Source organism: Portunus trituberculatus, chromosome 15, assembly GCF_017591435.1.
Source record: "Portunus trituberculatus isolate SZX2019 chromosome 15, ASM1759143v1, whole genome shotgun sequence".
NCBI lineage: Eukaryota > Metazoa > Arthropoda > Malacostraca > Decapoda > Portunidae > Portunus > Portunus trituberculatus.
The window spans coordinates 8,109,457-8,124,217 of record NC_059269.1 but is presented as its reverse complement, the minus strand read 5'-3'; the positions used below and the strand labels follow the sequence as shown (position 1 = coordinate 8,124,217).

At 40.8% G+C, this 14,761-nt stretch overlaps 1 non-coding gene across 1 annotated transcript; it reads left to right on the top strand.

Annotated features, from left to right (window-relative positions):
• Positions 1–4,837: 4,837 nt before the first annotated feature.
• Positions 4,838–4,932, top strand: Trnai-uau. The gene is made up of 2 exons: positions 4,838–4,875; positions 4,897–4,932. It is a non-coding gene; the product is annotated as a tRNA-Ile (tRNA).
• Positions 4,933–14,761: the final 9,829 nt, after the last annotated feature.

Here is a 14,761-nt window from a genome sequence, read left to right as displayed (position 1 = left end):
TGCACACGCTTGGCTGCTCAAGGGAAATGCGACCAAAGAACTCACTCACTGCCTTCATTCAGCTCTGCCTCTGAATGGTGCTGCCGCGCGTTTTTTGTACACTGACTCTTTTTCATGCGTGGCGTTCATCTTTCAGCAACGGCCCCAGTAACATGGTAATTTTTACTGGGACCTAGACGTGTGTCCAAATATAACGCGTCATTGTTAGCGGAAGAATAGCAATCTGAGTTTTAATAGAGGTATTTTTTGCCGTCTCGTATCCTGTGTTTGTTTATTCATTTTACAGTCTTTTTTTTTTCAGAGATGTGTACAATGAAAAGTTACAGTTACATTACTTCCAATTTCTATATGGTTACTTGTACTTTGTTTTATTTCCACTCTTAGCCAAGTGAATAGTCATTATTTTTCCTGACTGTATTTGAAATTTTGCAGATATTTTTCTCTATATTGTGCATCAATACTCAAAACAAAAACAAAAACATGAGTCAGACCAAGGCGAACAGAGAAAAGGAATGATAAAAGAAAATAATAAATTAGAATCCGCCCTGTGCAGATGTAATGGGATTCAACATGGCAAGGTCATTATTTTCCAGCAGTTGTGCGCCCATTGTTTGATCGCAGCTAAATCCGAGGGCGAAGGATCAGAATACAGGGGTGAATCTTTAGAGAAAGGTGTAGAATACGGATAGAATTAGAAAGACTTTTATTAAAGGCTTGGTAGAAAAAATATATAGTAATGGGGAAAGGGAGATAAATACAGTGGCAAGTGAATGAATAAATGAATGATAGGCATGGATACTTCTACGGGTAACACAAAACTATAAAAAAGTAGTGGTAAATATAGACGAAGCCTGAATTCCCCCAAAAATATTATTTGCCACAAAATGGAACAAAAATCCTAACGCGATAAAGGTTAAAAGAGTGTATAGTTGTGTATACACGAAGGACGTAGTATTATTTTCGAAAGCGTTATAAACAGTGAAAGAAAATATCACCCTGACCATTTTTTGAATTTTTTTTTCTTCGTTTCGTAACTGCATCGTCACAACAACTAGATAACACCTCACATCAGCCTGTCTGTCAACACCTGTAGTAAAGCAAATATGAACCTTGTGGTCTTGGAAAATAGATGTTATTTGTGTCCTGATGCAGCTCAGTGATATGTGATGGTAAATATCTGAACATTGTATCTGTGAGAAGACGTAAATTCACAAGACATTTGCTTCAATATTTAAGGAGCTGTCGAAAGCCACTCTGAAATATTACAGATAATTGTGCTAAACGCAGAGCCAGATCACAGCGACAAGGGCGATACGACCTTTTACAATCACTACATCGATATTTCTAGCCACTGGACACTAATAAAACAGGTTGATGTGAGCTTTCTTGTGCAGTGATCACGTAAATCATAAGTAAACATGTTAATAGTGTGTTTTCTATCTCGCCCTTCAATAAACGTTAACAAGCATTTCCAGAGTGACAAGTAGGTGGCCGTGGCAGTATCGAACAGTATTCATCAAGACCTGCTTAGCTCAGTGTCGTACATATATGACCAGTTATAATAAGTGATGGGGTTCCTCAGTACCACTCGTATTGTCCGTGTAAATTTAGTCTTTATCTTTTTTATCTTTCTTCCGGCAAAATTTATGGGCAAAAACCAAACTTTCCTTTTTTATGGTTAAGATCAGGATTTTTATTACGTATTTATATAAAGAAACTTAAATCGATCAACTCTTTTTATTACGTTACTCTGAAATCATGACGGTGTGACGGTATCTGGACATTAACCAGGAATCGTTCTGCTTACGTAACTCGGCAAAATTCATAGTTATCTCCACCTAAGTGTTACTGTCCAACTCTGTACCGCATCTGTTATTCTAGAGAGTATTTGTATTCGTGTTGATTTGTCCTGTGACTGTATTAGGACATCAAGATTTCAGGGGAGGTTCTGTTTATCTTAACTTGGTAAAATTCATAGTGGTCTCCAGTTAAGTGTCACTGTCCAACTACTTAGCTCCTCTGTTATTTTAGAGATTATTTGTATTCATGCGGATTTGTCTGGACTGGAAACAATTCACTTTCCAATATTTGAGCTCGCTGATAGAATTCACAGCCTAATTTAGTGACACCAGTGTCTACTCTGCATGGGAAACCAAGAATGGTATTACTTATGAAGCTGATGAAGCATTTTTCCACAACTGACGGTCACACACAGTTACAAGTAGCCTGTCCCTCACACAAGTTTAACATAAGGAACATAATCACTTACGGTTCAAGACTGCAAGAGCATAATATCTTTAACTGTTCTGTTGCGTTATCAATATTTATTTATTTCAGGTGTTGAGGAATATATATCACTGTTCTCATCATTGTATGTGAATATTATATCGAAATCACTGCTAAAATGATTTTAAAACTTCATATTGTCCCTTTTTTCCCTCGTGTAATATTCAATTCATATTGTTTGAGCCATTTCTATTGATGTGGGTGTTGTTAATTCATAGATGTTATAACTGTCTGCAACATTGTCACGGTTACCAGTGTTCGCATTACCAGCGTTGCTCCTGCTGTAACCACAATCAACACTCACGCTCATCACCATTACTGTTATTGCCATTAATTACAGAACGAAATGAAATGTCGAACCGAAGTAATTGCTCAGTATGTTGGCAACGCTTTTCATGAGTTGGTAAGTTACCTTCATAATAATTTAGTGGCGTGAGGTCATTTCTTGATTGCCTATTATCATATGAAATTATTAATCCCTGTCAACACAACTAATAATAATCATTACATTAGGATTATTTCTAACATACAATTACCAGCCGATTTATACGTGTCTTTAACTTTATCTTACCGATTCCGTTTAGTTGATGTTGGTGACCAGGGAACATCACCCCCCCTCTCACCCGATCATCTGCCTTTCTTAATGAATCACGTGCCCTTCATGTCTTCAATATCTCGTGTCAAGCTGTCCACGTATTTCACTCGCCTCTCTCTTTCTTCTGCTTTAACTATATGTGAGCTTCTTCTTTCCCACGTAAGTTTCTGAAATCTTTTTTGTCATCATTGAGTCGTTAGTGGAAACGTGTAACTTTTTTGTGTCTCATTATCTTTGAGCTGATTAAATATCCACATCTCTCCATTGGTCATATTACTGCTTTTCCAATCCCTACTCTCTCTCTCTCTCTCTCTCTCTCTCTCTCTCTCTCTCTCTCTCTCTCTCTCTCTCTCTCTCTCTCTCTCTCTCTCTCTCTCTCTCTCTCTCTCTCTCTCTCTCTCTCTCTCTCTCTCTCTCTCTCTCTCTTACGTAACGGACAAAAGTTGGACTGCTTCGTGCGATAAAAACATTCGTGACAAACACCACAACCATATCGAGTTTTTGTTTTTTTTCTCGAGAATTAGGCAAAGAACGAAGGTTTTGTGTTACGGTGTTGGTGGTTCAGGAAAACATGATATATGGACACATCGCTGCGGGGAGTTAGTGAGTGAATAAATGAATTAGAGAGAGAGAGAGAGAGAGAGAGAGAGAGAGAGAGAGAGAGAGAGAGAGAGAGAGAGAGAGAGAGAGAAGGGGGGAGGGAAGAGAGAAGGGATGGAGGGAGGGAGACTATTCTTAGCTTTTAGAGGCAAACAAAACGAAATTTAAGATACGATAGTAGTCAATGTGTGTGTGTGTGTGTGTGTGTGTGTGTGTGTGTGCGTGCACTAGGTAAGGCTCCCTCAGTGAAAGTTACGTCGCCCTGAGAGACTGAAGGCCAAGAATAACTAAGGGGATCAATGCATTCTTGAAGATTACATATTCAAAGGCGACACGCAAGGCTGCCACCACCACCACCACCACCACCACCACCACCACCACCACTACCACTACCACCATCACCGTCACCTCCTCCTCTTCCCTGATGCACGCCGATGATGACGATGAGGAACGAGAACGAAACTGCCACCTAAGACTTTATGATTCTCTTCTCTCATATATTTTGTACTGTCTCATGTACGTACTTCAGTCTCATCTCATCTTATTTTCTGTTCCTCCCTCCCCTCGCGTTCTTAAGTGAAATCTGAAAAGTTCCATAAGTGAAAAATATTTATTGTATTTACCTATAGGAACCTCTGAAATTTCATCCGGTTCTTTCTTCCTAACGTTTTATTAGCGAAGACCACGTAAATATTCCTAATTGTGAGTCACCTTATTGTACTTGTCAGGAAGTGAATGACTGAAGTGACGCTGATAACAGTGAAGTAACACTAAATGAAGAGTTGCTTGTAAGGACAGTGAATAAGAGCTATGGCCTCACTAAAGGTGCCACGTGCTGCTGGGAAAAATTCTGTCTCTGCATGGAGTGCGTTTGAGAATCGTTAGTGCGGCGAGGCAAGATCGGGAAGTAAGGAACTAAACAAGCTAAAGAGACGTGCAAACAGTGGAGATACTTCAAGAACAGACGTTAATCACAGTGGTCACAGAGACGTGTTGCACATTAATGCCATCACATATCGTCTCGCCGTCCGTTGCTGCCGATGAGTGACATTCTGGCAATACATGTTATCGTGTCATTTGTATATGACGACACACACACACACACACACACACACACACACACACACACACACACACACACACACACACACACACACACACACACACACACACACACACACACACACACACAGTCGCAATGCAGGTTTCATATTATGGGTAACCTTTTTTTAATCATAACGTATACATTAATAGGGCATTGGTGACATTAAGCAGTTGTGTCAGAGTTGAGCAGAGATTGTAACAAAAGGAAAGTTATTACAATCTGCATAACACAGTAATCATCATTGACAGCGTGCCCCTGTGGCGCAATCGGTTAGCGCACGGTACTTATAGACAGTGTTCGCTGCTGAGCCATGCCGGGGTTGTGAGTTCGAGCCTCACCAGGGGCAGCTGTTTTTGTGAAAGGCGGATGTTGGCGAGTGTTATAAAGGAACTGCCACGCGTAATGATGGAAAATATACTTTGCTTCATTTGCAATACTGTTAAATTGAATTATTTAGGAATTACTACTGGTTTCCTGCAGCTTTCTTTAGGTTCTCGTGTTCCTGAATTTAATGTTGGAAAATATGCTTTGTTTCCTTTTTAATACCGTTAATCTAAATGTGAAGTCCGCACATACAAATGAGTGGCTGGGACTGAATACCTCATAGGAGTCCCAAGACACAATAGAACAATTTCTTGAGGTGTGAGATAAAAAGATGTAATGAACTATCTTTGTCTCGCCTCTTATCATTGAGTCCATAGAGATATATTGTTTTACTACAGTATGATGTATGATATTGAGCTTTTGCCAGGCATGATGGTGAAGTAATCCAGGATGCAGGGAGATATCACATTATATATAGCCAGCAGCGACAATGTTTATTATAACTACTATAGTTTTCATATAAAAAAGACAGTGTGGAGTTACATACAATCAACAAATGAATCAATATTTTTTTCCAGTGAATAATGATGAATATGACAGCAATAATAACAATGATGATACTGTAATAAATATTCCTATGAGAGAAAAAAAGGTTTATGGTACAGTGCATCTTAACAGTGATTTGGTATGCCGTGATGTGCTGTATAGTGAAGTATAGCATAATCTATAATATTTAGGTGTAGTGCAGTGTGAAGTATGGCGTGGAGGGGCATGGTATAGTGTAGTGTACTGTAGTGTAGTGTAGCATGGCGTAGAGTATTCTATAGTGGCACAGCGTGGTGTGGCATGGCATGGTGTATCCAAGAGTCGGGTGTGGGATGGCGTGGTATCCGCATGGTGCCTTTATTGCTCAAACTATGCGACGCTCTTTAGTCTTATATCTCGAAGGGGAGATTACACTTAGGTGAATGTGGCACTGGAGACCACCTCGTCTTGCTGTCCTGTGTCTGCCTCACTGCACACACTGCCACTCCCCTCACAGCGACGACCTGCTACGTTTCACCCCACCTGTCCAACTCAAATTTACCTGTCAGCGACTCTGTGTCAGTTGTTGGATTAATTAAGGCAGGTGGAGGCAGATCAGATGAAGATGATAATAGTGGAGGGGGAGATACGGAGAAGGGGAAAGGGAAACAAATTGCTGCCTCATGAAGGGTTAGGATGCAATGCTGAGGATCGCTGTAAAGGCAATGAAGGTGATCTGTTTCTCTTCTGTTGAAAGTATCAGGACAGTGAATGTGAGGGCGTGAAACTTTAGAACTTATTGCAAGGAAGAACAGCTTTTAAGTGATCTTAATTACTCTTTGTTTGTTTATAGGATGAAGGTGTGGTATTTCTGTAAACGGCTTGCTTAACCCTTTCATTGCTGGACAGTTTATCTCATAATCATCAACAACTTTTTAGAATTTCAATATTGTACTACAAGCTCAATAATTTTGTAGCATTTAACAAACAAAATGTATATCCTGGCTCCTCTCTCCTTTCTGTAGGTCTATTAAATACAATACTTTACTGTGATTTCTTTTTATTAAGGGGTGATCATGTAGCAGAAAAAATGGTTAAATATACAAGTTCATACAATAGCTGGTAAGGTGTGTGTGTGCATGTGTTTGTCGCTGAGTTAGCATTGTCATAACTTGAAAATAAAATTCTTTTGTCGAAGGACACGTCAGTCTTCACAAGAATATATCAGACATGATTATGCGTCGAAAACTGTGGGTTGTTTGAAAATGTATATGTATAGAGAGCACTTCCAGATTCCCTTTGTTAAAAATGGAACCTCAAAGAAATGAGTGAGAAGACGAGGCTCACCAATCTTTTCATCATGAATGCAGAGAAAAAGGTCCTTGTCTTTTACATGTCCTCTTTAGTCATGTTCTTTATGTATTTACCAGCCAAAGGTTTTATCTCGACCAGTCTTAGTGCATCATTAGTCATACTTCTTTAATAATTCCATCATTCTTCAGAACTCGTCCTTCTCTTGTCCTCCCACGCAGCCTTCGTGACGCCTTCCTCCCTTGCTGCTGCTCCTGCTACACAAACCTTCATCAAACGTCGTACATTTCATTGATCGTCAGAAATGTACCGTCCATTACCGCCCTGTGGCTCAGTCGGCGATGTCAGTGACGTGTTTGACTCAGAAGACTAATACCTCGCCTTGTGTCAGCGAGCATTATGCCTTTGTACTGCGCCAAAGAAGAATAAACACTGCACCCAGTCCTCCAAACACACACACACACACACACACACACACACACACACACACACACACACACACACACACACACACACACACACACACACACACACACACACACACACACACACACACACACACACACACACACACACACACACGCCCGGTAGCTCAGTGGTTAGAGCGCTGGCTTCACAAGCTAGAGGACCGGAGTTCGATTCCCCGGCCGGGTGGAGATATTTAGGTGTCTTTTTTCACGTGTAGCCCCTGTTCACCTAGCAGTGAGTAGGTACGGGATGTAAATCGAGTTGTGACCTTGTTGTCCCGGTGTGTGGTGTGTGCCTGGTCTCAGACCTATCCGAAGATCGGAAATAATGAGCTCTGAGCTCGTTCTGTAGGATAACGTCTGGCTGTTTCGTCAGAGACTGCAGCAGATCAAACAGTGAAACACACACACACACACACACACACACACACACACACACACACACACACACACACACACACACACACACACACACACACACACACACACACACACACACATGCCACACGCATGTAAATTAGTCACTTGAGACAAACGTGAATGGATGTTAATCACTGTGAATGTTTAACAGGGAACACTGATGCTGGCACGGTAATGTGGCGCGCGCGGAGGCAGGTAATGATTGTGCCGTGGCAACAAAAAGTGCCCGACAGGTGAATCCGGCCAGTTTCTCAGAGAGATGTACATGCAGGCGACAATTGCATGCTAGCCGCTGATTGCATTATGATCGTTCTCACATTTATTTTGTAAGTGCGCTCATAATTGCGTTATTTCCTGATCGCATTACCGCGTTTATGCTCCGACACACACACACACACACACACACACACACACACACACACACACACACACACACACACACACACACACACACACACACACACACACACACACACACACACAGGATCGCGTGCCGCCAGACCTTAACAATCAGCACGTCCTCTCATCCTGGAAGCCCCGCCGCTTCCCTTTTAGTCTTCCCATAAAGTCATCCTCCAGAGTGTTTATCGCGTCGCAGTGAATTGCCCCCATCGATGATAGACTTCCCCCGTCATCGCCCTCTGCTGCAGGACCAGTGCCACGTATGACCGAGAATCACAGACCGCAACAACACCTGTAATAAGAGGACGCACCACCAAAGCCATGCACAAAGGAAGGAACGTTTTGAGAAGCGGCGAGTCTGTCCGCAGAACCTTTGTGTTTTGGGGTGAAGATAGCGGAAGGGGAATGTGATAGTGTGTTCTGCGTGTAAGTAAACTAATTTCACTATAAACAGTAGGTAATGAATATAATGAATAGTGATGAGTAGTGAATAAAAGAAGTTACCATTCTCTAGTACTTCTACCACGTTGAGGTATATAAATATGTATGTATTTTAATGTATTTGTTTTACCATAATTAATTTTTTTTTTTTCAATATTCATGTCGATGAGTTTATTCTGTTTATTCACTTTATTTTACTTCCCTCTTCATCCCAAGAATTCCTCAATACAGTTCGCTTCCAAGAGAGAGTTGTTAGGACACGTGTGGATGTTACTCGGTCACTCTGTTAAAAAAATGATCACCTTCCATTGCGACTCGATTCGTCAATGAGACTTACTTGTGCTATTGCTGATCACTCGGCCGCGCTTCCTAGTATGTGATTGTTGGCGACGAGTATTTCACACGTTGCACGAGCGAGAAATGTTTGGATCTATCTATTTCTCTATTTATTTATCAATCTATCTGTCTGTTTATTTATCTATCTATCTATCTATCTATCTGTCTGTCTGTCTATCTATTTCTATCTATCTATATGTATCTGTCTACCTGTCTGTCGATCTGTCTACCTTTTGTCAATCTGTCTGCCTGTCTGTCTTTCTTTTTATCTATACATTCATCTATCTATCTACCTATCTATATATACATATCTACGTTTATTTATTTATTTCTTTTTCTTTCTTTTATCCTACTTTCTTTCTTTCTTTCTTTATCTCTTTCTTTATTTCTTTTTTCTTTTAAAATTTCACATATAAAACTTCTTCATGTTTCAGTTCATATGTATTCTTTCTTTTAACTCCTCTCTTTGGATCTTTAGTTCTTAGCACACCGACAACCGTTGTTACATTAAAACTAAATAACCCTCTGATCGAAGCTACACAAACTTGAAGGTGAATTGCAAATTAAAAGAAATACGAAATAAACCACATCGTTTGTGATACTCAAATCGAAGGTGAACCGATGTGAGAATGAGTTGCAAATACAAATACACTAAAGAAACTGCATGATTAATTACCTTTTATTTATAAATCTGCTGTAGAACTTGGTTACATTTTTAGTTCGTCTTACGTCTTAATCAATAGAACACATGTAACGCGAGAGGTGTGCTTAAATATTTCATTGTGTTGTTAAGAAAAAGCTGCATGGATATCCTTGCATTTGAGATTTATGATGTGCAAAGAATCAATACAGACACAATGTCGATGAGGTGAATAATTGATGGCGCTAGAGAGAAAGAGAGAGAGAGAGAGAGAGAGAGAGAGAGAGAGAGAGAGAGAGAGAGAGAGAGAGAGAGAGAGAGAGAGAGAGAGAGAGAGAGAGAGAGAGAGAGAGAGAGAGAGAGAGAGAGAGAGAGAGAGAGAGAGAGAGAGAGAGAGTTTATGAATCAGTCGCTATATAGACAGTCGTTGTTCAATCAAGTAATGTTTGGAGTGAGAGGTGTTTGGACACGAGTGCAAAAAAGCAAGTGTCTGTTTCTTCCATAGTTGCTTCCTTTACCTATTTCTCTGATGGACAATATCTTTTTCAGACTTTTGGGCATTTATATTGGCAGTACATTATTTTGGAGACAAAATTAATCTCATCTCTCTCTCTCTCTCTCTCTCTCTCTCTCTCTCTCTCTCTCTCTCTCTCTCTCTCAGCGGAAAAAAAAATTAAAACCTCCGAGGTTTCCTTCGGTTCTCGATACGTAGTCTGCACTTCCGGTGCCTTAAAAACGTCCGCAATTTTTCTGCGTGAAGTTTTTAGCACATTCTTATTTACTATAGTGTGATGGTCCGCCCGTATAGTGTATTGATGGGTGTCATTTATTATTAATTTGCGCGCTGTTCCCGTAATGAAAATGTCCGTACCTTTTGTAAAGATTACCTTCGACAATGTGTAGATATTTTTGTATTGTTTTGTAAGGCGAGGGGACCAGACGCGCAGTGGCGGCGAGAGTATAATAGCGCTGGCATCCACCTTGACTGGCTATCAAAGAAGGCTTCCCGCAGGATACAATGAACCCTTACCTGAGATATTGACATGTTATCGAGTTCCTTGTCAGTGTTGCCCATGCTACACCCCTCCTCTCTCCTCCCTCTTTCTCTCCCTACCCTCTCTCCACCTTATCCTCTCTCCAGCTGTGCAGCTTACCATTCCTCCCTCCTCGACCCTTGCACCTTCACTGTTTCGCCTTCACTGCTCCGTCACTCTTCCCTGCCCCACACGCTGCATCATACACTCTCCTCCTCTAGGCTCCTCCCCGCTATTCCCCTCCCTACCCTTCACGCCCTTCACGGCTGAGTCCACAAACTCCTCGCCTGCATACATTACTGGCAGCTCCAACTTTAGAAATAACGACGAGTAAGCTATACCGAAGGTTAAAACTTTGTAGTGAATGTACATATCTATTTTTCCATGGAATGTTCTCCTGATGGACTGATATTCTGTTTCAAGAGATACTGGTTAAATGTTGCGTTGAAAAGTTTTCTTTTTGTTGGTTCGAGTCACAAACATTTGTTCTGATTTTATGACTTTTTTCTCACTGGTTACTCTTTTGTTCCTTCTTATTTTTCGGTATCTAATAATATACAAGTATTCAGACTGACTCGTCATGTCCGCGTGAAAAGTTCTGAACTCAAACTAAAGAGGAGGAATTTAAGTGGTAGTCATGTTGTTGAAGGATTGTTAGTCTCAGTGCAGTTAGCTATGATGTATTTTCCTAACATTTTTACTGTAGTCTTCTCTCCAGTACGAATATTGTCTGTATCAAGCTGAAGAAACTATTTTTATCTTGGTACTTGCTTTGCTTTACACGCTTGGAATCCCAGGGGAGTGGTGTGTCTGCTTTAAAAACAAGAGTGAAAATGCATCATATTATAAGTAAGGAGAAACTCGCGATAAAGTACTGCATCGAGACTGCCTTGAGTAGCAGTGATGAAATAAATGATTACCACTGGTTTCCTTTATTTGTTTTGAACATTCACAACGATCCGAATTATTTCATTCCGCAGTATTGGATTTTAAAACATTTCATATTTTTTTTCCTCAAGAAGTTTGCTGTAATCCGGTGAAAAGAACGAGGAGGAAGTGAATCATTACTGTCTTGAAGTGGTATCGATAATTTTTTTTTTTTTTGACGAGCCATATCGAGTTCAACAATATACCATTTAGAATTACTAGTTTGATATCTGCTGATGGACTTTTTAGCGTTGCTGGTGCAGGTAATGACGGCTATCAATCAGTTTACTATCCAAGGTTCATTTGTTAAGGCATCACGTTATCTTTTATATGAGTCATGATGGAGTGAGGAATCATGAACATACTCGTGCCTCACACCAACACACGCTGCGTCTGATGTGGTTGAGCTAGAGTGACATGACAAGTGACCGTAGCAGGTGAAGTTGTTGATCTCGGTGGTTCTGCTGCGTGCTATCAAGAGGCGATTCTTCCTATATTATGTAACGCTGCCGATCCCTCCCTCCTTTCAAAATTTAGAAGTAGGTCAGCCATAGTCGTAATAATACTAACAACAACAACAACAACAACAACAACAACAACAACAACAGTGATGATAATGATGATGATAATAATAATAATAATAATAATAATAATAATAATAATAATAATAATAATAACTACATTAACATTAACACTTCTAATAATAAATGGGGCATTGGAATGAGGACCAAGATATGAGAGGAGGACAGAATGTACCTATAATAATGAATGAGTATGTATAATCAAACAAGGGGCTACAGTTCCGGTTGATCAGCATCAGAAATAACGCTTTATCTTACAAAACACACTCATGCTTATCTACAAAATTTTATGCAAAATAGTGAACACAGTGGGTGATACGCGATTAGTAGTCAGCCTGCGGTTCCCTTAGAGGTGTCAGCTTATTGTTGTTTCAAAGGAGAATTATGAGACAGCAATTGACCATGGCACGGGGAATGGACTTGTGCTTCCCGAATTATTCTCTTAGGACTTCGTGGTACCTTAAAGTCAATCTCGGCAGGCAAGTCTCAGTGAGTCATATTCAAAAAGAGAAATAGGAAGAAATTGTTTCTAAAATAGATTGGTAGATGAAAAAAAATGAATCTAGTAATCAGAATGTTGGTGCTGAGTCAGTAGAGATCTTCAAAAGATTACTTTACAAATTTATGGATGTGGATGGTAGGTAGCCTTTTGTAGATTCCCTAATGTTCGTATATTCTTATGTGTTGTAGGAAAGAAACAGATTACTGAGCGAATAATCATTTGTTCTATTTTGGGTAAATGCTCGTGTATTAGAGACTACATCAGCCTTCTGGACAGTGTAGTGTGGTGAAAGGGAAAGGTGATATGTTGATAAGAGATTGAGGTCGAGACACGAAGGCTTTGACAGGTGGCGGCAAAGAGACTGTTGATCTCAGGTCCCAGGTGAGGGGATAAGTGGCAAGTGCAGGGAGAAAGCAGGAGTGTTGTTGAGACCACAGGCAGCTTTGATTTTGTAGCACCACTGTGGCCTACTAGAGGTTGTGTGTCTTCCTCGGTATCAAATGGTATTGGCGGCTTCAATCTCCCTGATGACTCTGTTTCTGACTCTCTGGAACTAGGTGGGATCCGTGTAGAGCAAGAAAAGGCCCCACTCTCATCAGCAAGAGAAACAGGGGCCGAGTGGTCTGCGCATGGTAGTGATGATAAAATCGGGGCCGGATTACCTCCCTTTCAGAAACTGGGTTTTCTTTCTCTCTCCCTTGTGCTGTGTGTTGGAAGGTCACTCATGTTATCATCAATTTTGTGTTCGATTGCACGTGTACTGGAAACTGACGTGTCTAGATTAAAGATGGTGATGGTGATGATAACACACACACACACACACACACACACACACACACACACACACACACACACACACACACACACACACACACACACACACACACACACACACACAAACAAACACACACACATGCATCGCGAAACAATACATACAGTATATATAAACAAACGACTGTCAATGAAAAAGACTAAGTGGCCGAACAAATGCGAAATCTTACTTCCAACTGAGGAAAAAGCTGAACCACATCTTTCATAGTACACGAATGCGCTTTTGGGCCGAAATCACAGAAGACGAAGCTGAACGAAGACACAAGAAAAGATGTATATTTTGCTTAACACGAGAGTAGCTGGCTTACCATCAACCCGTCATGATAATCACTCGGCAGTACTTACTATGAGGGCACTGCCTCTTACTTTTCTTTCTGGTACTTCTCTGCCCACTCCTGCATCTCGTCTTCCTGGCCCTCCGTCCCTGCCTGCCTGCCTGCCTCCGTCCTTCCCTTCATGCTTGCCTCTCTCCCGCATCGACGCCCTCCAGCCCTCCGTGTTTTGTTATCAAAAGTCCTCCGCTAAGCTCCTGAATTGACACGACTTTACAACGAAAGTTTTAATCTTGCCTCAACACGGCTCCCATTAAGGAGTTTTTACGGTGGTGGCTGGCTGGTTTTAGTGTGCCTTCCCCGCTCACTCGCCCACACCCTCCCCGCACCCTCGCACACACTCCCAAACATAAATACGGCGGCGTTCTGCATCTGACAAAAATTTTACTCTCTATATTACGTGGCGCAGGGGCTGGTGTAGCTAAAGTAACCTGTAGCAAGTAGGTTTTCTTTGTTTTTGTAAGAGTATATTAGTGTCGTGTCGCGATGAGATGTACTACTAGATTCTCTCTGTTCATTATATAGTTTGGTGGAGAGGTTAGTAGGTTTAAGCTTAGGTCTATTCGATTAAGCCTCTTGGAATCTCTTTGTTTACATGGACGTGATAATCCAATAAACAAACATCGTGCGGGTTTCATCTTTGTGTGTGTGTGTGTGTGTGTGTGTGTGTGTGTGTGTGTGTGTGTCTTTGTGTGTGTGTCCTCAAAGTTTTTTCTTACTTCGGCTCTGACTTGACCATGTACACACAAGAAATGAGAAAACGAGAAAATCTGCACAATAATAACTGTGATTAACTCATATAATTTAGTATGTTGTATTCATGCATGTATTACTCACAGCAGTCCTGGCTGACCTACCACCACCACCACCACCACCACCACCACAACAACAACAACAACAACAATAACAACAACAACGCACCTCTAACTTCCATAAACATTCAATGGTGACATGCACATAACATATCCTACACTTTATTTTTTTTTCATTTTTTTTCGGTTGTTAATTTTAGTTTTTTTTTTCATTCTCGTATCTTACATTCCCTCAGATTTGATTGCTTTCTCATTGTTTCGTAACATTTTCCACATTACCCTTTTTTTTT